We start from the raw sequence: 23,234 nt of genomic DNA on the forward strand, positions 1-23,234 counted from the left end.
CAAATTTATAAAAGTTCATAAAAATTTATTTCAAGAATGCCTGATACGGCTTCCCTGGTGGCACAGTGGTTGAGAGTCCACCTGCCGATGCAGGGGACATGGGTTCGTGCCCCGGTCCGGGAAGATCCCACATGCCGCGGAGAGGCTGGGCCCGTGAGCCATGGCCGCTGAGCCTGCGCGTCCGGAGCCTGTGCTCCGCAACGGGAGAGGCCACAACAGTGAGAGGCCCGCGTACCGCAAAAAAAAAAAAAAAAAAGAATGCCTTATAACACAGGGCCCAGTTAAACTCTGAACTAAGCAAAAATTAGCCTTTAATGACCCCCCAACCCCTACTTTTCCCTGCATATTTGCCCATCTTTGAATATTTTTGCTCTCTCTTTGAATATTTTTGCCCATCAAAACCCAGTTTTCATAAAAAAGCTAATATCTTGTATAAAGGGTAGTCGTATTTTAGTCTTTTCTCTAATAATGGTAAATTCCACTGTTAAGTTCCCACCCTTTTTGAAACAAGGCATTTGGAACAGAAAGTCCTTTCTGTTGCCCAGTAGTTACATCATAGACCACCTATGCGTAACCCTTTAAAGTACTCTAGTCACGCATTTAAATGTGCGATTTATTTTACTCATATAAATAGTTGATTTAGGTACAAAGTTGTTTGGAATCTTGGATTAGTTAACTGAGTTTGACAGGATAATTTGCAAAGAGTTGTCCTGGGTGAAGACGCTTGACAATTCACGAGAAACCACTTCAAGAATGAAAAAGACTGTGCCCTATTCAAGGCACCCTCACGGGAGCTCTAGGTGTGGAAATTGAGCGCTGTTACTTCTCCAGCCACTTTCCCCAGCACAAAGGAGTACGGGAGCACCAAATGTTTGGTGGCGTTGGTGACTGAATTACAGTTTGCATGAAAGGCACCTTTTGAATTCGTACGGTTTTTAAGCTCTTCGCACCGTTGTAACCCGCTAGGATTTGGGAAGCCGAGGGAAGGCCGAAGAGGCAATAAGAGGGAGAGAAAAACACCGCGGGTGAAACGCCACGAAGAGCGCCGCGCGCTCCCGGTTTGCGCTGCGGGGACGCGGAAGGCCCCGCCCCTCGGCTCCCCTCGCCCCTCCCCTAGGCCCCGCCCCTTCCCGGCCGCGCACCCGCGCGCCCCGCCCGCGGGCGGAAGCGAGAGCGAGGCTGAACGCTTGACGTCAAGGCGACACCGCCAAACCTCGCCCAGAGTCAGGCGTGTAAGCCAGCCGGAGCGGCGGCGGCGGCGGTAGCGGCAGGACCGCCGTGGCGCCGGTAGCAGCGACCCGGAGGGAGCGCGAAGCGACGCTGGCCGCGGGGACCCGGTGACAGCGTGAGAGGTTCGCAGAGTGCGTGCGTGGCCGCTGAGGGGAGCGGCGGCGGTGGCCGCGCGGGGCGGGGGCCGGGCGCCGGCAGAGGGGAGCGGGTGGGGTGCGGCGCGGGCCGGGCGGGGCGCGCGCGCGGCGGTCAGGGGGCCGGGGCGGCGGCGACGGCGGCCTCAGAGCGCGGCAGGTGGTGCGAGGGCTCGGGCCCGGCCGGCGAGTGCGCTGCCTCCCAGGCCGGCGGGCATGAGCCGCCGCCGCCGCGGGGGAACAGCGCGCTTTGCGGAAGGGGTCAAATGTCTGAAATATGGCGGAGGAAGTGAGAGCCCGAGGACCCCCCCCACCCCCACCCGCCTGCTCCCTCCTGCCCGCGGCCGCCGCAGCCTCTCCCGCTGCCCGCGGTCCCCCGCCGGCTCCCCGTAAGACTCGTCCCCCCTGCCCCGGAGCCCCCTCGCCGGCCGCCTCTTTTCCTCCCGGGTGTGAGTGGAAGTTAGAACGGAAACCAGAAAGTTATCCTTTGAGGAGACCCAGCTTCCCCCAGTCCCGAGCTGGGGCGAGGAGCGTTCGGGGGAAACCACTCCCCGGCGTCCTGCGGGCTCGAGCCTGACAGGGAAAAAGTTTGCCTGAAACGGGGCTGGTTTGCTCCATTTGTTGCGGGAAGTGGCAGGAGGAAGGCAGCGGAGGGAGCCCCACCTAGTCTGGCAGCGGCCACCGCGTAGAGAAAAACTGTTAAAGGGGCCTTTCCCTTCGTCAGCAAGAGGAAATCTCTTTCTCTTACAGAGGGAGAGAAAATCCAGGAAGTTTGTCTTCTCTTTTTCGCCATCTCGATGTGTGTAATCCTAACGTTGACTGTCAGCGCCGTGAATCTTATTTAAAACTACCCCCAGTGAATCGGGCCATCCGAATATTTCTTGTGGAAAAAAGAAAAAAACCTGATGGCTTTTGGAGAAAAGATCATCCTTGCTGAGTTTAAGCAGACGATTTTCTTCCCCTTCTCCTGATCCCCCACCCCCTTTTATTAGTTCAGAACAACATTTTTGCCCTGCAGCTCTTGTGTGAACATAAGCAGTTCTGTGTTACAGTAACGGGAAATCACATTTTTAACGGGGTAGAAAGTTGACGCTAAATGAAGATTGTGATTTTAATATTTTAAAATTAATTCAACCTGATTGGATTTTTGTTTTGCTAGTAGCACAGCATCTAATATATAAATATCTAAAATATAATTTATCATGCTTATAAAACTTAAAGCTTCCAACTCGTAAATTCATTTTTTAACCCTCTTTTTTGTAATTAGAATGCTATTTGGACTTGTTCAACAAAACCTTAGCTTAGCAAGAAGTAACATAAAAAGGGTAGACGTTCATTTAACTTAAGGCTGGTATTACTCCTAAAAGCTGACCCTTGAATTGTGTTTGAGTCATATGGAGTCATGGGACTTTTTAAGGGCCGGAAAGGGCTATTTAGATCATCCAGTCCCACCCTCTGATTTTACGGAGGAGGAAACTGAGGCCTGGAAAAGATAAGATAACTAGTCAGTGGTCCTGCTGACTTGTAGGACAGTAACGTACCATAATAGAGAACCTGGAGGGAAATATATGACATTTTTATAGTGAATTACATTTTACAGAGAATGGTCGTCCCATCATACCCCAAAAAAGGTGAGTACGTTAGTCAAACAGTGTAGAATCATTTGGGTAGTTTCATTACCAGGTTTTAAGAGAGGAAGTTGATATCAGAATGGTGAATTAACTTTAAGGACACAGAGCCCTGAATGATAGTCTTATTTGAGCCCATCCATGCTTTTGATCTCTGCACTACGGGAAAGTAGTTTCACTTGCATTTTCTTTTTGTCATTCATAATAAATTGTGAAGCTCCCTTATCTGAAGAAGCCGGAAAGTAAGTCTTTGAAACACGTGTATCCAGTTTAGTTTTAATGTGCCAAGTATGGGAATACAACTGAAGAACCCAATAATAAACTGGCTTAATTTTAAACTTTGGTATGGGTTCATGAAAATGATTGCTCTTTCTGCCCCTTCCCACCCTCCCCCACCCTATGAAAGTCATCTCTCTTCCTTTCTATGACAAGCGTCACTTCCTACCTCCTGTTATCATTATATGTGTTTTTTCTTATCCCACTAAATTATAGAGTCCATGGACAGGATGTGTTCTTTGCACAGAGACAATACTAGTTTGTTAAATGTAAACACCATGAGGGTAGGGACTTGGTCCATTTTATTTTCTACTGTATCTTAGTTACTAGAACCTTGCCTGTGCACATAGTAAGTGTTTAGCACTTAGATTTAGGGATTAACTGTAATAAACATTTAAAGAGATGATATTTGAAGAGAACTTTGTCTTCCTTCAAAAAGAAACATTTCCACATTGGTTTTGGAACCATTTTAAGTTTACAAATTGATTTCGATTTTATCCTCAAAACAGTCCTTTACTGTGGAATTTCAGTATTTTCTCTTAGCTGTGTAAAGGGAAAGTGAGCCCCCATGGTAAGGAACCACCATGTAAGGAGGGTCTAGCGAGGTGTGATAGGGAATTCATCATAAAAAACTTTGATCCATGTACAGTAGGATCTTACAGGTGTATCTTCCAATATAATTCAAGATTGGTAGAAGACCTATGCAGAGATTGATAACATAGTAACTAATTATACATGTTGTTTTAAATATAAAGTCTAAGATTTGAATGAGAAACTGTCCATGTTCAGTTTTCTTTGACTTCTGTTGTAGGTATTTGATCAATATTTATTAAGGCAGTGAAATTAAATAGGGAAACTGGATCTCATACAAATAGGATTTGACTGATTTTGCAAAGGTGTCGTTTATTTTTCTTCCAAAAGTGTAAGTAGGGAGTTTTATTATTGAATATCAAGGTCTTACTGGTATGCATTTGTCGTCATTTTCCCAAAGGCTCAAAATAATGTGTTTCTGTGTTATGTATTGGTAAAGAAGGGGTGGGTATTGATCTGTAGTGTTTAGATTTGACTGGCACCAGGAATAGTTTAGTATTTATGAACTGAATATTCAAAAGCTGTCTTTTGTATTATGGCAGTAATGTCACATGTTCAGTCTATAGAAAATCTTGATGAAGATTGATCTTAAACTCTGTAAGACCATATAGGGTTGTGACTAAATTTATGCCTTGATTTTTCTTCCCCCTCCTATAATTTTTGAGACCCTTAGAGTCAGAGATTAGGCTGAAGTTTTTACAGTTACCCTTTTCAAATTGGATTTCTTTTAGAAAAAGTTAAGAAACAGATATTTTGGCTGATGCAATGATTCATTGTTAACACTGGATAGATTTTTCAGCAAGCAGGAGGTCTGTACTGTGGCTTACCCTTGTGCTGAAAGCCTGATGTTTTTCAGTGTTAAGATATTTTGCAATAGTACTTAAAGGTACTAATTACCATTTGAGAACTTAAGTCTTTTCATTTATTAGTCCTTTGGAAATGTTATGAACACAGTGGAAGCATTAGGTGCAAGGAATAGGATGAATTTATCTATTTGCAGTAAAGACTGGCTTGCTGTATAATCTCTTGTACTTTGTTTGAACCTAGTTGATCACTGGATTCTAAGACCAATCCCTTTAGTCATAGAATTTGTATTTTAGAGAAGAAAGACTATCAGGAACTTTTGTGCTGCCTTCAAAAAATTAAAATCACTTCTTAAAATACACCACTAACAAAAAGAAATACCACTTCTCCATACTTCCTAACACTGGTGTGTTTATTCCCAGTGTTAGTCAAATTAAGGCTACAACAGCAACTGATTATTATTTCAGTAGCGATTTATGAAGAATTTTTCTTTGCATCAATAGTGGATAAAAATTTGTAAACAGTTTCCAAGGAACCTTAAAACTTATAAAAGAAAGAAATGAATATTTGGGGAATTCCCTGGTGGTCCAGTGGTTAGGACTCCACACTTTCACCGCAGAGGGCCGAGGGTTCAATCCCTGGTCAGAGAACTAAGATCCCACAAGCCGCGCGGCGGCCAAAAAATAAAAAATAAAAAATTACCACATAGATTGCAGAATTTCCATTTGGTTTTTACTATACAGAACAATATTCTGGAGTATTACCACACTTAAAATTATATATGAGGTGCTCAGGTAATAGAAATGTGTTCACTTTTAAATTAATCTTAGTCTAACTATACAGAATAATTATCTAACGTTCTGATTTTGAATTTTATATTGGGCTGGTTCCTAACGCTTAACTCTTGTAGTTATGCTGTTTTGTAATTTTGTAGTTGTATGTGTGTGCATATGTATGTATGTATTTATTTATTTCAGTGAGACATTTTAAATTTAAGCTGGATTCTGATCCCATGAGATAACTTGCTAGGTAATCTTTTCCAGTGGTGGGGATAGAATGTTTTTAACTGTTGTACAGGCAGACTAAAGATGTTAAAGGAAGAGAGCATCCATTAAAAGTAGTTATACGTAATTTTGAACATTTTCAGTTATTGACTTCTTGGAATCATCACTTTTGCTACATCATGGAGCTTCTTGCTGAGTTTTTCAGTAGTTGCCTTGAATATTTATTTCAGTAAATATGTACTTTTAATTAAATAGTTTTCTCTCCTCTATTTAAAACTTAGCATTTTGTTAAGTAACTTTATTTTGAAAATATACAGTGAACTAATTGCCCCATTGGTGGATCACCTTTACCTGTTGCTTTCCTCCTCTTTGCCTTTTGGGAAGGGCACAAAGATGAAAGAAAATCTGTTTGTCCATTTAATAACAGTTTTTGGCAAAAGCTTCTAGAAAGGAAATGGAAAATGTTATGCAAAATTCTAATTATCTGAGTTTTCTATACTTTATCCTTCTTATTAGAATATATTTTTCAAGTCACTGTATTCTATAAAAAGGGGGGGGGAGTTTCTAAAAGTTCTTAGTTACTGGGAATGAAGACTGTAAATATAAGCTCTTTTTGTTTAATTAATAGTTTGTAGGTGTCAAAGTGGTGTGCATATCGCATCCAACTGTTACCTACGTGTTGTTAGATTGCAGTGAGACTACATTATGCTAACATAGTTATAGCTGCTGCTTCTAAGATTTATAAGTTATCATTAAGCTCCTCAGTAACTATAGCAAAACTTGGGAATTCCTCAGGAACTTTGAATTCTGTACTGTACAGATAATAACAAGGGATAGTAATGAGGTATATAAACATGTGCATCTGTTATTCTGCTCTTGAAATTGTTGAACTTGAGATTTTGCACTAAAGTGTTTTGAATACAGAAAAGTATAATGAAGAAAATAAGTATTGCTTGTAATCATACCAGTGCAGTGAGTTTTTAGGCAAAGTTTGTAAGCTTTCCGAACCTCTTTGCTTCCTCAGTGGGAAAGATGACGTATAAAGCTTCTGTTCACCTGTAGCATCGCTAGTGCCAATTGAAGTTGATTAGATTGCTTAATTTTTAAGATTCCTATTAAGGTATGAATGAGAAGTAAGGAAGAATAATTGTGATTGTGACCAAATAAATTGTGTAGCTCAGTGGTTTTTAAAGTATGGTTCAAGGAATCCTGGGGATTGCCTAGACATTTTGAGGGAGTTTACAAGTACAGAACTGTTTACAATAATACTGAGATGTCCTTTGCCTTTTCTCTGTGTTGACATCTATACCAATGTACAAAAGCAAAGGTGGGTAAAACTTTTGACATCTAAGAACAAATCAGGTGAGAATACCTCCCTGTATTAGCAGTCATGGTACATATCCTTCAGTGCCATGCACTCACAGTTTAAAAAAAAGTCTAAATGCACTTGATGAAGAAGTAAAAAAAAAATTATCAGATCTCAACTTTGTACATATCATTTTAATGTACTGTGACAAAATAGGAAGTATGCTTAAAACACTTTTTCTGCTGTCATACTGAAATATGGTTGCCTCTAGGGAAAGCATTTGTGTGATTTTTGAGTTGCAAGCTGAATTAGCCACTTTTTTCATGAACACCATTTTTACTTGAAAGAATGCTTGACAAACTGAAGAAGTTTTTCAGACTTGGGTATTAGACTGACATTTTCTCAAGAAGCGAACCTGGATCTTTAAAAGGAAAAGATTGACAGTATTTACGGGCAATGATAAAGTTCTAGTTTTCAAGGGAAAATTAGAATTTTGGAAGATTTTTCCGATGATATTGGTGATGTTAATGGACATGATTTTTAAAATAATGTATAATGAAATATGTCAATATTTGAAGATCCACATGACTCTGTAAGCCAATATTTTCCAAGTCACCAGTGCATGATATTATAAGATCACGCAAGGATAAGAAACAAAGTTCTAGCTAGACCAATGGATCATTTTTTTTTTAATTTATTTATTTTTGGCTGCGTTGGGTCTCCGTTGCTGTGCACGGGCTTTCTTTAGTTGCGGCGAGTGGGGGCTCCTCTTCATTGCGGTGCATGAGCTTCCCATTGTGGTGGCTTCTCTCTTGTTGCAGAGCAGAGGCTCTAGTAGGCGCGTGGGCTTCAGTAGTTGTGGCACATGGGCTTAGTGGCTCCGCGGCATGTGGGATCTTCCCGGACCAGGACTCGAACTTGTGTCCCCTGCACTGGCAGGTGGATTCTTAACCACTTCACTACCAGGGAAGCCCCCAAGACCAGTGGGTCTTAATGTGAATGTAGAGTTTATTGATAAGGTTACCCATTCCAATATATTTCAGCCAATTGAGTTTTGGTATAGTATCAAAGGAGAATATCCACATTTATCTGAAAGGCCATTAAAATATTCCCAAATGTCTGGTTATTATTTACTTTTTTGTGTGTATTACTCATTTTTCCATGCTTTGCAGTATATTGAACATATTTTTGTTGGAGGAGTAGAGAAGAATAGGAACCATAGATAAATGTGAGGCAGTGTTTTCATGTGCTTTATCTTAGAATCTCATTAATATATAATCATTTTAAGTTTAATTTCTTTGCAGTTTTTTCCATTGAGCAGTCCATTCAACTTGCTGCGCTGCGCTGCTTGTGGAATCTTATTTCCCCAACCAGGGATTGAACCCAGGCCCTGGCAGTGAAAACACCAAGTTCTAACTACTGGACCGCCAGGGAATTCCCCCCATTCAACTTTGGATTGCAGTAGGAGATTAGGTAATTGTTATTTTTTAAGTCAATTTTTGGTTTTAATACTTGTTTTGTACGTCTGATTACTCAACCGTAGATAGGTTGTTTATATGTTCAAGTTTTGACATAACCCTAAACAGATTTTTAATAGTTGACTTTCACAATTTTAGGATATGTAGTAGCTTTCATGTAGTAAAGCTATGTACTTTTTCCCACTTCTAGTTTAATCATGTGTCCTTGACCTGAGAATTTGATGTTGTCTAGATACTTTTCCAAAACAAATGAGAATGTTTTTATCTTCTGGGAGAAAGTTTTTTCTTTTTCATGTTTATTTAAGAATAATTGTAGCAATCCTTGTTAAACAACTCTTTTCATAAAAGTCATGTCTTAGGACCATTCCAAATTTTAAAGGATTTTTAGGACAACCTGCATTTGGTTCAAGTAACAAGTTTCAGGTTATGAAAGAAGTAAGATACATAAGTTGTAGTTTGTAGTTGTAGTTTGCACCCAGTTTCTTGGAAATTTAGTGCCAGTTATTTCCCTAGGAATAGTAAAATGGGTGTGAATAAAGAGAGTATTGAGTCTGAACACCACTGTTTGTAAGAACAGGGTTGGCATCAGAGAAAGAGAAAGATTCGGAGTGGTTTAGGGAAGAAATAAGTGTAAAAAACTAGCTTCAGGATAGCTTCAGGGAATAAGCCCTATAGAATTCCTGCCCCCCTGAGCTAATCCCACAGTAGGGGGCGTTCATTCAATAGGAAGCTTTAGTTCTCCCTATATTAAATAATTAACTGGTCAGCTGTTCTGAATTAGGGAACATACTGAGATCATATTTTATGTCCTGGACATCCAAATTAGTCACAAAGTTGCCACTCACTATTGCTTATATAGTTTAAGTTGCTAGCTGAAAAATGTTTGAAATTCCCTGTATTTTAGGTTTTTTATACTTAAGTTTTTTTTTCCTCCAAGAGCCTTGTCACCTTACTTGATCTTCGTTGAACAAAGAGAATACAGGATTTGCAAGCTTTTAAGGACGGAAGAGCATTTATAAAAGTTTTCTATTGTTTCCATGAAAGTGATGATGGTGATAATAGTGAAGAGGTGGAAGGGCAGGAAGTAGAACAGAAAAGAGTGAAGGTGGTGATTAAGAGGTTCTCTTTCTAATGAGCAGGGCTGCTGTTACTGCTATTCACTTTAGAGTTCTGGTTGAGCAAAAATGATAAACTCCACTTTGAAAAGCACTTACGGTGCTTTAGTGATTGATACGTCTTGTCCACCAGTGGGTCCTATGTAGAGGATAAATTGATACTTTCTATCAGTTAGAGATTATGGTATTAGAGTAGAAGTTTCATAATTATGCAGTGTGAGTTGAGAGTACTTTTGCTCTTTTTACTCCCAACAGGCCCTTATGCACTTTTCTCTGAACCTTCAGGTGCTCGGATTGGACACTTACTTATTTCACTTTTTCTCATAAGTTTTAACTGATTCCATTGAGCATGAGGGCTAAACTGAGAAATGATGTGCTAGTTTTGCTTTTTTGTTTGTTTGTTTGTTTTAGAATATGCTGTATTTATTTTTTGATGTGGACCACTTTTAAAGTCTTTATTGAATTTGTTACAATATTGCTTCTGTTTTATGTTTTGGTTTTTTGGCCCCGAGGCACGTGGGATCTTAGCTCCCCTACCAGGGATCGAATCTGCACCCCCTGCATTAGAGGCAAATTCTTAACCACTGGACCGCTAGGGAAGTCCTGATGTGCTAGTTTTGAGTAGTTTGATTCTACCCTGTTTAAGTAGCATGGTTTAGTAGTGGTAACTTTGACCTGCGTGATCTAGGCTCAGTTCCCTCTGGCACAGGCCATGAAGCCTAGAACAAGTTAACTCCTCTCTTAGAACTTATCTTTATGTAGACAAAGTTTGATTAACAGTTAAGGTATTTTTGAGCTCTAAAATCCTGTGTTGCTGTGATATCACCCTTGTTAAAGCCGCAGTCATCTTTGCCTGGACTCCTACAGGAACTTTCTAACTTGTTGTCATTCCTCAGTCTTCACCCAGAAGACAAAGTCATCCTTTAAAAATGTAAACCAGATCATGTAATACCCTCCAGTCCCAATTTCCTACCCCAGTGGCTTAAAATAAAAACCAGGTCCAGTTCTTGCTTACTTCACAACTTTATCTTCTTTCCATTGCTCACTAAGCTCCAGCCATACTGGACTTCTTTCTGATCTCGACCCCACCAGCCCTTTACCACCTTTTGAGTTTTTGGTGCTTACAACTGCTTTCTGTCTGTCATGCTCTTTCTTCAGCTGTCCGCAGTTCTGCCTTAGTCTGAACCTTACATCTCAGTTCAGATGTCTCATCTGCAGAGAAGTTTTTCCTGATCACCTTATATAAAGGACTATCCCCTCTTTATTACCTTCACAGTTCTTACCAAATAATTATATTTATTTATTCATCTATCCTCTCTTCCCCTCGAAAATGTTTCAAGAGAGAAGAAACACCATGTCACTTTTCCAACAGTCTCAAATGGTAATTGGCACACATAGTAAGTGCTCAAATTTGTTTTATTTTAATTGAAAGAATACATGAAGAGTTCAGTGGTTTGTCCTTATTAATTCCCATCATAGGCTACTTCTTACACTAATTTTTTTAAGTGTTACATTTATTTCCAACTATAATCCCTCATTACTTAGGGCATCTGTCTTTTGAGGAGTCGTTTATCTGACTGCCTATAATTGGAGCTGGTTGATCTCAGTTGCTGTATGTTATGATTAAATTGAGTAGTTATGCACAAAAGGTTCTTAGCAAAGACATGAAAGTTTAATCATCATGAAATGTAAATAGTTCAAAATAATAATAATACCCAAATGAGTGATATAGATGAGTGCTTATAGAATCAAAGGAAGAAGTGAAAACCTTTAGGCTTTTGTAGTCCAAGAAGACATTAAAAATGAGGTGGGGGCTTCCCTGGTGGCGCAGTGGTTGAGAGTGTGCCTGCTAATGCAGGGGACACGGGTTCGAGCCCTGGTCTGGGAGGATCCCATATGCCACGGAGCAACTGGGCCTGTGAGCCACAACTACTGAGCCTGCGCGTCTGGAACCTGTGCTCCACAGCAAGAGAGGCCCCAATAGTGAGAGGCCCGCGTACCGTGATGAAGAGTGGCCCCCGCTTGCCACAACTAGAGAAAGCCCTCGCACAGAAACGAAGACCCAACACAGCCCAAAATAAATAAATTAATTAATTAATTTAAAAAAATGAGGTGGGATCTGTACATGATATTAAAAGGGTACGTAAGTTTTAGACTAACAGTGAATCAGGGTAGACAACAATTTAGAAATTGAAAAGTGCAGAGTATGTTTAAGAGAGTATTTTGCTCTAGTAGATGTTTGTGAAATGGATTATAGGTCTGTAATACCTTACCTATATAACCCTTGGTGCCAGGTATTTTGGAATTCAGAACTTTTTGGAAAGATTTATTTTGCATATTAGTAAGAGTAATCAAGCACTTAATATTTCTAAAGTGAAATATGAATAGTTACACTTAATGGGATAAATAAAAACTAAATAGCCGCACATCAGTGCTTGGGTGAAGTTTTGCTGTGAAAAAAATTTATGTTGGGTCAGGTTTTGCCGCTAAATTAAACTTGCAGATTTCAGAGATTTTCTGATTTCAGAATTTCTGTGAGAAGTGGGTCTGAAATAGTTGGAAAGGCTTTACTCTTTATTACTTTGTGTCTTTGGGGAGGACATCAAGGTCTGAAAATGTTAGTTTGAGGCAGTTAGCTTAGAAACAGTTTCTGCCAAGGAATTTTTGACACAGACTCAGGGTGGAAGGCACTACTGAGGGTGATGAGTCTTTACAGGTATGGGAGAACCACCTAATTCCTTAGAGTCCGGTTAAATGTTTGGAAGTAGTGGAGATTCATCAGTGTATATAGGTGCCTGGAAAATAGTAAATGTTAAAAAAAAGTGTAATGCTTGAGAGCTCATATTTTAGATGCGATTTCTTCTTTATCAGTTTTTAAAGTCTTAAACCCTGCAGTTTGTGTCCCAATTGATAGATTTGTAAGAATTACATAATACATATAATTGTGAGGTAAGAGCACAAGAGAAGGTTAGAATAGGAATACTGTAGGACTAATGTAATCTGTTTTAACATCCTTGATGGAATCACTTGGTATTGACAAGGAAAGAAGTAAATATCTGAAGATGCTACTTTGAAACTCAGGATTGATTATAAGAAGTGCCTGCTAGCTTTCTGTGTTTTCCCCACTGCTCTCCTTATTCTTGCAACCTAATTAACACCCAGATTCAGTCCTCATTGTCTTTATCCATTCATTTGGTGTATATTAATGTCCAAGAATGAAGACATGTGTGTGCTATTTTTGTATATTGACTTGTATCTTATAGAATTGCCAAGATAGGCATGTTTCAACACTACTTTATAAAAAATAAAAGTGCTTACTGACCTAATAATTATGCAAGTAAGTAGAATAATGTATGGAAAAGCCAGATGTAAGCATTATTTATGGCTTACAAAGTGTGGCGTGCCTTTTATTTTTCTAAGTGGTCTTTATTATACTGGGTACTAAATGCCTCTTTGAATAAACTGAAGAGGCTAGAGTATAAAAGGAAGAACTGTTACATTAGTCTAAAACAACTTTATAAGACAGCTAGCTGCACAAGCCAGTGTGGGCATTAACTAGCATAAACTGCTGCTTAGATTAAGATGTTAAAATTATTAGAGAAAACTATGAGAAGTACCTGTGCTTCCACTGTTTTTTGTTAGTTGGTTAATTTTTCTCCTCTGAACTTGTGGCACATTTACTAGGGGATTTTCCATTAGGAATGTCCTGGTCTTGAAATTTCATTTAGAATGTAATGCAGATTATAAACCCACAATCTGAAATTATGGCATTCTTATTATGGCTTCAAATGCATTTGGGGGCAGTCATATTAAGCTTTGTCTTAATCTTAGGAAGGTAACAGTAAAATGAAATAAAAAAATTGTAGTCATTTGTTCCTTCTCTCATGAAAGACTAATTCTGTTTATTTCTGAATTCAACCTTGTGTTGAAATAGACTGTAAAATTGTTTAAAAAATGTTCCCCCATCCTTGTGGAGGGTGGTGTATTATAAAATCTGAGTATCTATGTTAAAAGAAATATTTGTGGCATTCTTCCAGTCATAAAAGTGGGTGTGGTTTGTTCTGGAGTCCTTACCGTTAACTTGAATTCTTGTCTGTCTGCTGTAAGTAAAGAGCCTCACTTTGATTTCTTAAAATGCATGAAAGCACATATTTTCCCTAACTAATGGGGATATCTCTGTGGTTGATGTAATCATCTCATTCTGCAACCTATTCAGCAAACATTATTGAGCACCTTCGGTGTAAGTGTTACATTCTGGAATCACAAATTCAGGAGACTTGGAGAAAATGTGGCTTCACTAGGAACAGAGTAAAACATCTGGTTAACCTTCTTAACCCTTTGCAGTGGTGTTGTCCTTTTTTTCTGTGACATGTGGAAGCTAAGATGTTAAGAGTGGATTATTTAAATGACTGAGGATTATTTAAAATACTGATTTCTGGAGACCTGAGGAACACAGAGACCTTCCTTTTCTGTGCTAAATTAGGGGACACTTACCTGGAATCAAAGAAGACTAATAATATGAGCTCTGATAGACCCTGATTTTTCTTTGCTAGGATATAGGTCTTAGGGTCTTAAGGAGGAAGGGAGGTGTTAAGAGTCTTCCAGAGGTGCTTTTTAAAACTTACACACACACACACACACTCCCACTCCCTACAATAATCACAGAAACCACTGCTCTAATGTCACTTTAATTTCTCCCAGGCTTCTGGGTCTTCAGATTTAAATTTGATCTGACCTTGAGACATCGCCTCCCACCATTCCCATCAGTGATTTTGTTTTGCCACCTCCTCAAATACCCTATGCCTGGCTCCTTAACTTCCTATCATGCCAGGGTGTGGCCCATATGGGCCAGGCTACATCTAATAGAAACATAATATCTGATGAAAAATGTCTTATTATATGGACATACAGATGTATGTGTTTACATTTATCTTTAGAGAGACTCATCAGTGTCTGAATAGATACAGACCTAAATGAGTCTTGATGTATAACCTTGCTTTATAGAAAATGAAAATGGTAGGTTTTTCAGCCTCTCTTGGTAGCTAGGGTACAAGTACTTAATATAGGACCAAGACACAAAGGATTTTTCTGAAACAAATCTGAAAGGAAACTTTGCAGAGCCCTAGTGGCATGAATGCTTTAATCTTAAGCTGTTTATTATGTTAACTACTTCCAAAATCAAAGTGAGCAGATTTAATCGATCAGATTTAGCTCCAAATGTAAAAATTTAGTGCTTTACCCAAGATGCCCTTTTCAGTTTTATCTGTAAAGCTTGATGGAGTTTTGGGATATGTTGGGGTCTTACATTAGGTTCCCCTAATAACACTGTTTTTTATCATCCTCACAAATGGCCTTGACCGCTGAATCTGTTGACTAAGTGTATAAGGTGCCTGTTGAATGTTATAAAATAGAGCAACATCAACTATGCCAGAACCAAAATTGTTTTTGATAGACAGTCTTAAGCATTCAGGTGGACCATCCTCAGTGATTCCTTTCAAGGTTTTTGTTGTTGTTGTAGAGGTTTTTGCGTATTATTTTGCAGCTAACTAATTCATCTTTGTAAAACTATCAGACAACATGTTAGCTATGTGAAATATTCTACAGCAGAAATTTTCAAATGTTTTTTAGTTACAGTCCTGTTTCTCCTTTCCCTAAACCATAGTAGACATTGATAATTGAGAACTCTTTCCCTTTGAGTCCAGAATCATTATTAGCACTGCACTCCAGGTAGCCATTAATATTTTGAGTTGCTGTTTGAGCTAAAACCCATTTGCCACCAGTGAATTAATGGACAAGATCTATCCTTATCTCTTCCAGGGCATATCAGCAAACTTTCTGTAAAGGGCCGGTTAATAAATATCTTAGGCTTTGTGGACCACGTATTCTCTGTCACAACCACTCAACTCTGCTGTGTTAGTAGGAGTAACCATAGACAGTACGCAGTTGTATGGCTGTGTTCCAACAAAACATTATTTGCGAAAAACAGACATGGTGAAGTTTAGCCTGTGGGCTGGAATTAGCCAACCCCTGCTCTAGGGCAAGAAACTGGTTTTGATTCATTCAACAAATAATTGCCTTCTGTATTCCAGGCACTGTGTTAAGTGTTGGTTATGCAACAATTAACATTATACATAGATCTCTGGCCATGAACTATTTAAGCCTTAACTGAGTATTTTTTATGCTTTAGGCATATCCAAAGGGGCTTTTTGAGGAAAAATATGGCCTGGCCCATACATCTGCCTCATTTGTCAGTACAAGTGAGATCTTAGGCAAATACCCTAAGTGCCATGTTCTGTGGTCGTGGTGTTAACTAAAAGTAATCTCAGTATGCTTTAAATATCAGATGCTGTGGTATCAAAGTGAACATCCTGTTATTAAAAGGGGGAGGCTTAAGATGTGTGGATCTAGTATCTGTACTGCCTGAACATAGTAGGTACTTAGTGTTCGTACGGCGTTGTGGGATAAAACTGAAATTACCGGTTGTCTTAACTGTCTTCTGCCAGTCCCTTGCAACTTCTTTCCTCTATGCAGCATATTGTTTCTGACCTCTTAATTTTGGTTTTCATTTTGTTACAGGTTTTTCTTGCAAATCAATCCATGCATTTTAAAAGTAGGCCACATATTAATCATATTTAATAAAATGCTTAACTTTTCTAGATGTATTGTCCAGATTTCTGTTAGAACTCCTTTTATTTAAAAAGTAGCTTTAGGGCTTCCCTGGTGGCGCAGTGGTTGAGAATCTGCCTGCTAATGCAGGGGACATGGGTTTGAGCCCTGGTCTGGGAGGATCCCACATGCCGCGGAGGAACTAGGCCCGTGAGCCACAACTACTGAGCCTGCGCGTCTGGAGCCTGTGCTCTGCAACAAGAGAGGCCACGATAGTGAGAGGCCCGCGCACCGCAATGAAGAGTGGCCCCCACTTGCCACAACTGGAGAAAGCCCTCGCACAGAAATGAAGACCCAACACAGCAAAAATAAATAAATAAAATTAATTTTTTAAAAAAAAAGTAGCTTTAGTTTTTCTCAATATTGGTATGTTTTTCTTCAAAATATCCAGTACTGTTGATTACAAAATGAGTCAAATCTCTTGACTAATACTCAGAGATCTTCATTATCTTAACTGTAGACTCTCTTGCTATTTTTTTTTTCCTGTCCCTTTGTACCTTGAGGTCCACTCAGACCGTGCTTTCTACCGTAGTCTAATCATATTCCTACATTTTGCTGCCGACCTTTTTCTGAATTTCCATAGTATTTTTGTTTTTCTCATGATATTTTCCATGATTTTTGTCTCACCTTTCTTACAAAATTGTAAGCTTCTTGAGAGCAAGTATGTTTCGTTCATCTTTGTAACCCTTGTGATCACTTGCACTTAATGCATATTCAGATACTAATTCTATGAAAGCTATACTTTTCTAAATAAGGGACAGTGTTCCTTCATGACAGATTCCTTGAATTTTTATCCAAATGAGAAAAGTCGTGTCAAAATACATTGTAAATTGTAAAGGCCATACAAATATTGTTTGTTACCATACACACTCAAACTTTGCTCTTATACTAAGTGATGTACACAGTTTGGTTTTTAGTGTCCATGTTTTATTTCAGAGAAGAGTATGATCACATTGTGAAAAAAAAATAAGCTTGTTGTACATTTGCAAGATTTTTTTTTTTTATTGATTGCCGGGAAGATGTTTTTATTTATTTATTTGGTTGTGCTGGGTCTTAGTTGTGGCAGGCAGGCTCCTTAGTTGTGGCAGGCGGGTTCCTTAGGTGTGGCATGCGAGCTCTTAGTTGCGGCATGCATGTGGGATCTAGTTCCGTGGCCAGGGATCGAACCCTGGGTCCCCCCGCACTGGGAGCGTGGAGTCTTAACTCCTGCGCCACCAGGGAAGTCCCTGCAAGATGTTTTCTAAGCCTTCACAGTTCCACATCTTTAAAATTATGAAACATGAGAGGAAGCAAATTCCTATCAATATGTATTCCACAAAAGACGACCAGCCACCTTGTTTTTCTCAGGACTGAGGATTTCTTGGGACATAAGACTGAGTGCTAAAATCAGGACTATTGGTCACCCTGATTTCACTTTGATGTGGCTATCTTTTTTGCTTATCACTGTGTTAGCACAGTTTAATAAATGCCTGGTAACTAGACAGTTGGCTTAGTGGGAGAGGGGTGTTGGGACACCTGGGCTTTTATTTCTTAAGTTTCTGAATATTATTTATTTTGGATAGATGTTCTTTAATATTCAAATGAAAATACAGAAGTGCATTTGATTAATTATTTAGGAATATATTTGTGTATGACATCATGGTGTCCTTATCAGAAGGTGGTGCTACTAAATTTCTTAACTAAAAATTGTATCATCTGTCGGATGATTAATGCTTTATTTAAATGTACTTTATTAGATATAGCAAAGTCCTAGGCAGCTTGAAATTTTCCTCTTAAAGCGGTTTAAGCTTTGATCACAGATAAACAGAGACGGTGTTTGTAAGGAAACATCTAGGGTAGTGTGTGCCTAGTCATTCCTGTGCTGCAGTTAGCTTTTGTATGTGTTCATGTTATGTAAATCAGAGAACACCATGGCTGAGATCTCTCTAATAGCAGGTATATAACTTAAAGTGGCTGCTAAAAATCCTTACAAATTTGGTCAGCAGTTGAGCCACTGTGGGACATAAACTATTCTGAGACATGCACTGTGCCTGGTAGTATTGATGGAAAGGAGCCATTAAAAATATTGTTACTTATACCAAAAAGATGTCCTTAATTTGATTAATCTATTGGCTAAAATAGGCTCTTCTGGGATGGTGTGCTTGGTTGTTATCCTTTCATTATTTTTCTTGTTTTAAGAATGTGAATAGAGTCCTTTTGTTATTTTAGCTTTTTATGGTTCTTTTTGCCACCTTGTGAGACTTGCCAGCTTATATCATGGACATTGTTGTAGAAAAATTACTTGAGCCTTTAAAGCAAGTGTATCCAACATTATATTCCTGTATAGAAATGTAAAGGTCAGATTTGGGTGATGAAAAGACTTGAGAAGACAAGAAAATGGGAACATTTAGATTAAAGTCAAAAAAGAGTGGTGTCCTTTTCACAAGAGAAGGAGGAAATCTGCATTTCTTTGCTTGTAGTAGTTTTTGTTGATTTTTAATAGATACATTTTATTTTTAGACTAGACCTTAAAAGAATGTTGAGTAAACACTAGCAATGGTGTCACCATAGCCGTAGTATCTATTTATTCCTAGAGAAATCAGAAATAGGATGTAAGGTGCTTACTTCTGCCCTGTTTACAGAAGGCTTAAGATAAAGAGGAAAAGGACGAAGGACCAAGTCCAAAGACACAGTCTAGGCAAGTGATTTTTATATGTTATGGTTTATTGTACATACAATACAAGCTAGTCACTGAGTATTTTACACTGAGAAGCTCATTAAGCCTAGAAAGATTTTTGGTTTTGTACAGTGCTAATTTTTTCTGTTCATATTCCTTTTTCTCATAAACTGGCAAAAGACTCCATCAAAGATAAAGGCTTACAACTAAAATTATAAAACCTTAAATTGAGATTTGTAATCATCTAAATAAATTGTATATTTCAAATTAATACACCAGAAATATTGAGTGAAACAAATTACACATGGTACATTTATAATCTTCCTAAACAAATCAGTGTCCGTTCTGTACCTGAAGCCTTTTGAACACAGGCATTGAGCATCTTCTTTCTAATCGCTTTGAGAATAAAAGATGCTACTGCCATGTCCATACTGTTGTCGGTTTTTCCTCCATTGTCTTTGAGACCTATTCCAAAAGATAAAAGATACCTACTAAACCAAGTGTGTTCCTCTTAGGCTCCCTATCTGTTTTAATGGTGTCACTATCCATCTTTTTGATCATGCTGCATCTCATCTTCCTTTCCTCACCCAGTGTTGTCTGTCCTCATGTTCTCTTGAGTCTGACTTAGAAATTTCTCAAATATCCTTTCTCTTTATTCCTTCTGCCACTACACTGACAGGTCACCATCTCTTACCTGCATTAAACTCCTACTGAATTCCCAGAGTTCAGGAAACTAATACTCTGCTTCTGTATTCTTTCTAAAACACAGATATGTTCATATCATTTCCCAACTTGCAAACTTTGTTTCTGTTTCTTATAGAATGCAGGTCAAGGCTCCCCTTCCTCTTGTACCTAACCCCCTTCCCCATGCACTCATGATGTAATGAATTCTCTCATGCTAGTCCTTTTTCCTGGAATGCCCTTATCTCTCAGTGAACCTCCCTATTCCCTTAAAATATCCACTGGTCTGGCTTAAATATCCACTTAGTGAAACCTTGCCTGATATATCCTTACAGTCAGACAGTTCTCTTCTCTGCACCCATAGCATTTTGTTCTGTAAAATTGACTTGATTGCGAGCTAACACAGTACAAACACTATAAACATTTTAAAGTTCCATACTTACAAAGCATCTTCTGGGATGTAAAAGCCACCAAAATATAGCTGTCATATTTGTTTTTTCTCAGATTTCTGGAATGCCCTACCTCTTTGTCTTCACAGTTAAAACTAACATCTCTAACCTGTTCATGGACATTCAAGTGTATAATAAATTAACGTTTTCCCTTCATATTTGCATCCTGTATCCCCCTTTTTTCCACATGAGAAATGAGAGTTCTTATGAGGTAATGGAGTGGAGAGAATGGAATTGATTTCAGAAACATCAGGGTAGAATGGATCAGACTTGGTAATGGGGTGGAGAAGAGAGACAAATGACAACTCCTTAGGGTATACAATTTTCTGTAGTATACTATGGTATGCTTTTGAAGTCTTATAGGTGCTTCAAGTTTTAAGCACTGTAGACAGCTAGATAGGATAAAAAAATTTTCAAGTACCATTTATTGACTGCTTATTTTGTGTTAAGCATTTTGCATGGAATAATTTATTTTATTTGAAATTTTTTTAATTTTAAGAAGTACTGTTTTTTCCCATTTTCAAATGAGGAAATGAGGCACAGAGAGGTTAAAATATCATGACCAAGGTCACTTAGCTAATATGTGTTAGAACTGGCATTCTAATCCAGGAAATCAGATCTAAAGTCTATGCTTTTTTTTTTTTTAATTAATTTATTTATTTTTGGCTGTGTTGGATCTTTGTTGCTGCGTGCTGGCTTTCTCTAGTTGCAGCGAGCGGGGGCTACTCTTCGTTGCACTGCGCAGGCTTCTCATTGTGGTGGCTTCTCGTTGCGGAGCATGGGCTCTAGACGTACGGGCTTCAGTAGTTGTGGCATGAAGGCTCAGTAGTTGTGGCACACGGGCTTAGTTGCTCCGCAGCATGTGGGATCTTCCCAGACCAGGGCTCGAACCCGTGTCCCCTGCGTTGGCAGGCGGACTCTTAACCACTGCGCCACCAGGGAAGCCCTGTGCTCTTAACTGTTGTTATATTTTCCTATTTTACCATTTGTTTGTTTGTTTTTTCAATTTAAAATACAGTTAACTAAGGCCTCCGTGTGAGTGAGTGAGTATGTGTGTGTGTATCAGATTCTAAGATATATAGCAAATAATAAAGTTAATGTCCATACTTGGGTTACCTAAATTCAGTTCAGAAGACACAGCAGATTTTGAGTTATGTATGCCTATAGAATTTACAGCTAGATCTGACAGAGGAAAACTGACAGGTTAATTTTTAGGACATGTCCAAGGACCTGGGGAGCAGTGGAGAGGAATCTGTCAGATCCCTCCAAATCCAACCTGTTTGGAGGGATCTGATAGAAACTAATATGGTGATCTTGAGCCCCCGTTATTTCTTCTTGCCTGATTTTGAAACATTTTTGGGATCTCTGTTTTTTTTGTCACTTAACTACGTTGCTCATGTATTGTTGACTGAGAAATCTATTAAGATTTCTTTATATGGTTTTTCTGCAGTTGTTAGATTAGTGATAAATTTTTATGCTGTAGTTAATATATTCTCAGAGATGTGATCAAGTACTGAACTTCGAAAGGTAACTACAGCGAAAAGTCCAGTAATAAAACTGGAAACATGACTTTAAATTGCATGTCATAGTATATGTTAGAATAAGCTTCATTTACTGGCAACATTAGTCCATGAAAAGGGTAAAGGAAGAATTTTATTCCTCTGTGAGGTGTTATAAATATGGTCAGAATAGAGAAAATGCTGTAAAACAGTTTGACAGTCTACAAATTCTATGCTCGACTAGATTTAGAAATCTAGTTCACAGAGAAGACCTTTCTTGGCAGAATTTAAGTTAGTAAGATTGGAAACATTTTTAAAAGAGGGTGTGAGGTAATGTTTGGACCTCTTAATTTTTCCTCCAAAAAATAATTTTTTAATCTGCTCAGAAGTTTTGAACACTGTCATTGTATCCAAAAGATTAGTCCAGTTTCTTTTAACGTTTGAATTAGTTAATTTTATTTAGGAGTGAGAAGAGAGCACAGTAATCCTCTTTAGCTGCTAAAATACTACTTCGGGAGTTGGAGGCGGAAAGGAGAAATCAAGTATCATCTCCCCAGAAAGTGCTTAGTGGGAGTAGTGTCACTTGACTTCAGGAACCAGTAGTTAAGTGTTTTTACTTAGCCCTTTATTTATAATTTAAGATCACAGAATTTCAAACTGGGGGGGATGAAAGGGGGGAGGTCGTAGCTGAACAACTTGAGGATAGGAAAATTGCTAGTTACCAATGTTTTGGAAGAATTTTAATTTGACTGTAGCTATTTGGAGAATTTTAATGGAAAGGAACTATGAAATGTCGCTGATCACTTTTTAAGTATTGTTTCTTATTATAACCTATTTTTTACATTTATTAATGAGACTGATTTAAAGAATAAGTCAGATTAAAAATAATAATAAATAAGTCAGATTATGGGGTTGAGAGTAGGTGTCTCTGGAACCCAAAAGTTGTTGGTTTTAATACTATTTGTGCTGTAGAGCTTTTTTTTTTTTTTTTTTTTTTTTATTCCTGGCTGCTTTGGGTCTTCGTTGCTGTGTGCAGGCTCTCCCTAGCTGCAGTGAGTGGGGGCCACTCTTTCATTGCGGTGCGCAGGCCTCTCATCGCCGTGGCCTCTCCTGTTGCGGAGCACGGGCTCTAGGCACCAGGCTTCAGCAGCTGCGGCACACAAGCTCCAGAGCGCAGGCTCAGTAGTTGTGGCGCACAGGATCAGCTGCTCCGCCGCATGTGGGATCCTCCCGGACCAGGGCTCAAACCCGTGTCCCCCCCGCACGGGCAGGCAGACTCCCAACCACTGCACCACCAGGGAAGCCCAGAGCATTTTCTTTTCTACTGAAATTACAATTCCTACAGGGCAAATATAAGAAACTAATATTAAAAAAAAAGTTTTTTAAAGATATATGCCCAAAGCATCTCAAACGTTCTTTCTTCTCCTCCCTTCCCCCCCCTTTTCCTTTTCTTTTTTTTCTTTCTTTATTTTTTTGGCCACGCTGCGTGGCATGCTGGATCTTTGTTCCCCAACCAGGGATCACACCCATGCCCCCTGCAGTGGAAGTGCGGAGTCTTAACCACTGGAACTCCAGGGAAGTCCCCTCATTTTTTTTTTTTAAGTTTTCTCTTTTTTATTATTTTTATTTATTTATTTATTTTATTATTTTTGGCTGCATTGGGTCTTCGTTGCTGCACTCAGTCTTCTTCTAGTTGTGGCTAGCGGGGGCTACTCTT

General features: G+C 39.1%; 1 protein-coding gene across 2 annotated transcripts in view; it reads left to right on the forward strand.

The window, feature by feature from the left end:
* The first annotated feature begins 1,195 nt into the window (after positions 1-1,195).
* The window catches only part of RAP1B (RAP1B, member of RAS oncogene family), a 46,796-nt gene continuing 24,757 nt past the window's right edge, over positions 1,196-23,234 (forward strand). Inside the window, exon 1 of one of the 2 annotated variants that reach the window (XM_082849875.1) lies at positions 1,196-1,352. The gene's annotated coding sequence lies outside the window, so the exon portion shown is untranslated. Of the gene's footprint in view, positions 1,353-1,596; positions 8,447-23,234 lie in introns of those variants that run through there. The other variant, XM_082849877.1, reaches the window with a different exon arrangement.

Source organism: Leucopleurus acutus (assembly GCF_964270905.1).
Source record: "Leucopleurus acutus genome assembly, chromosome: 11".
In the NCBI taxonomy this organism is placed as follows: domain Eukaryota; kingdom Metazoa; phylum Chordata; class Mammalia; order Artiodactyla; family Delphinidae; genus Leucopleurus; species Leucopleurus acutus.